At 34.6% G+C, this 3,141-nt stretch overlaps 1 long non-coding RNA gene across 1 annotated transcript; it reads left to right on the top strand.

Annotated features, from left to right (window-relative positions):
• The first annotated feature begins 401 nt into the window (after positions 1–401).
• Positions 402–1,495, top strand: LOC102210735 (uncharacterized). The gene is made up of 3 exons (XR_311756.1): positions 402–475; positions 1,052–1,155; positions 1,347–1,495. It is a non-coding gene; the product is annotated as an uncharacterized LOC102210735 (long non-coding RNA).
• Positions 1,496–3,141: the final 1,646 nt, after the last annotated feature.

Consider the following 3,141-nt stretch of genomic DNA (forward strand, 5'->3'; position numbering starts at 1 on the left):
GATGCTTTGTATTTTTAGGACAAACGGTCTTTAATGTTTGAAAGAAAACCACAAAAATAAGATGATTCCTATGAGCAAGTAGTTGGCAACAGTGGGATGGAAAAAATCCCTTTTACCAGGAAGAAACCTCCAGTCGGAAGAACCAGATTCAGGCAGAGGAAGGATGAGGTGAGAGAGAAGAGAGCATCGAGAGATGCCACCAATTGATTTTTAACTTTAAACACAAGTATGTTGTTTTGAATTTAATTAACAACATAATATTTCAATACAACAAAATGCAGTAAATTAAATCCAACATAAAAAGTTCATTTAAAATGAAGAACACTTTAATTTAAAGAGGATTGTCCTAATAGGCTCTCCATACTTCTGAGTTTGCACATGTGCAGTGTGGAAGTTTGATCATCGCCATTTTCAACTGAGACTTGCATATGCTTAGTATCCTGGATAGAATCCATCGCCATCTGAGGATTATTTGGTAAGTACAACAATTTAAGGATGACAAATTTGATTAATGTATACTAACTGATAAACATCTGGCACTTTTGGGAATACTTTGCTTTTTTTTTTTTAAACAAATGAGGCCTGGTAAATTTTTTAACACTCTAGCTTGTATACCTCTCTCACGTGTTAGAAGTATGAAGACATTTAACAAATATTGTTGAACCTGCTTCGGTGTAATTTTCCAAAAATCTTTTGCGATTCCTGTTAAGGTGAGACTTGCCTACTAAGACCTACAGTTTTAAAATTACTCCCAACATCTACCGCACCTGCTCCCTGACATCAGTAATGACCACCGGGAGCGCCAGCGATCCTGTAGTTTGAAGAATGAAATGAATGTATAGTGTATTTTAGAAATGAGCCTCAATTAAGTTGCTACATTGTTTGAAAGAATTCGACTCCATGTTGATTTCTGGTTTAGTGTCAAACGCAGGGATTTAAGCGATTAACAGTTTGATTTGTAAAGTATAAGACATGCGTTCATCTGTTGTCATTGAAGTGCAGAATAATGTGTAATACTGTTATATATAATGCATTTAACTCCTTGTATCAGTTTCCATTGGCTATCATCGCTACCGAAGACAGGAAATCATCAAAGACATGCCATTCATTGCAGAGGTCAAAAACAGATGGCCTGCCCTGTTTTCAGAGACTGAGGTAACTCTTACTAACTTTGTTATTGCAAGTCATTTTCATAAGAACTTGTATTTGAAGAAGAACAAAGTACTATAAATTGTTAATTTTAAAAGATACAAAATGTTTGACTAAAAGTTGTAGCATTCTTGCATGTGGCCTCTAATAAAATTAATAGAGAATACTCTCTAGTTGTAATTTTTAATATGTTTCAGGTTATTGCAGAGTTCGCCCGCATCACCATCGTCCCTTTGTTGTCAACTTTCATGGCCAAGCTGGACCACTACGCTGACCACCTTCTTAGTGTTCAAAGAGAAGGGGGAACAGCTAAACGCAATATCAACTTAATCATGGCAGCCATGGATGGAGTATGTATTTTAGTTGACCTTGATTGAGCTCTGAAATTATTTGAATGCTTCTTCAACTTCTGTGTCTGTCATTAATCAGATTTTTTTTTCAACTGAATATGTGTATATTTGAATATTTTGTAGATACATGTGAATCAGTGACATGCAGTCAAGTGAGGCACCTTAATAAGAAGTAAAATACTAACAAAAGAGAAATTCAATTTGTACACTAGATTTTAAATTTGCTTTCTGTGTGATTTCAATCTTTTTATGGTCAAAATTGCTGTCATTACGGATTTTCTGTTCAAATACAAGGTAAAACGCTGAGAGGAGGCAATGATGATGCTGTGTCTCACCGCGGACACACACATGCGAAATCCCACTGCTGTTTCTCTAAATCGCCAACGTACATGTTTGATTACACATGTAATACAGATGATGACTTGATGCAGACCTAATTTATTTGACGAATGTGTGTTACATGTTTAATGTTAATGGTCATAAATGTGCTGCAAAAATGCATGGAGTGAGGCTGATGGAGGGCAGTGCTGAACCCTAAAGGCAACATGTATAAAAGGTACACGTATATGGATTCACAGTGTAATCACATTACACTGAGAGCGCCATTGACACAGTGGATAAAGCAGCGCACTTGGGGAACATCAGTAAATTTCACAAAGGACAAATCGACACCAAATCAGTCCTAAGAAATGAGACGCACCAATTTTATTTCAATGCATCTCCTATTTAAAAATTAATAAATTGATGTAAAATGAATGATTTTTCTATAATTGTTTCCAGGTCATTTGACCAATTTATTTACTAAACACAAAAAATGAGACACACCAAACCTAAATAAATTTTAATGCATCTTCTGTAGGGCTGGGCATCTTATTGCATCGCTTATCAATATTGTGATAACACACGTCCTATGTGATTAAAATGATAGACTGCTTTCAAACCTCTAAAAAAATATATGATAATTTAGTTGAGACTATTACTTCCATTAATGTCAAACTTATCATCAGTTCAACAAGATAAATAACTGCTGGTTTGCCTAAATAGCACATTTGCTAAATTTAATTTGCAGTATTTGTATTTGTGAGGCTGCATTGATAGATTTATAGGCAAAAATACTATTATGATCTTTTATTGTAACTCTTATTGTTAAGAAGCTTGGAAAGAAAAGTGTCTGGATTTCTTTAAGTTGCTTGAAGACGTTTCATCTCTCATCCGAGAAGCTTCTTCACTGAAGAAGCTTCACTTTTCTTTCCAAGCGCCTTAGACTACAATGACCTGGATGACTGAGAACCTTCACAGACTTATTGTTATCGCAAAAAATACCACAAAATGTCATGATAGGATTTTAAGTCCATATTGCCCAGTTCTAATCTTCTATTTAATTTTAATATTTTTAGGGGCACAATTATTAAATATATTGTTGAACAATCTAGAATTGATTAAAGCAAAAATGAAAGCTTTCACGTAATGTCAAAATTGAAAAGCTATGATTTTTGGGTTCATATATTTGTTTATCTGACTCAGAGGAGTCAGTTCCTTACCAATCATGAACCTCACTGCACGTCACTGATGTGAGTTATGAAACATTGCTTAATCACTTATCTGGATTATGTGTTAATATTTTTGACTTTGTTTTGTAAAG

Source organism: Pundamilia nyererei, unplaced genomic scaffold (genome assembly GCF_000239375.1).
Source record: "Pundamilia nyererei isolate P.nyererei 1_Seehausen unplaced genomic scaffold, PunNye1.0 scaffold00055, whole genome shotgun sequence".
NCBI classification, from domain to species: domain Eukaryota; kingdom Metazoa; phylum Chordata; class Actinopteri; order Cichliformes; family Cichlidae; genus Pundamilia; species Pundamilia nyererei.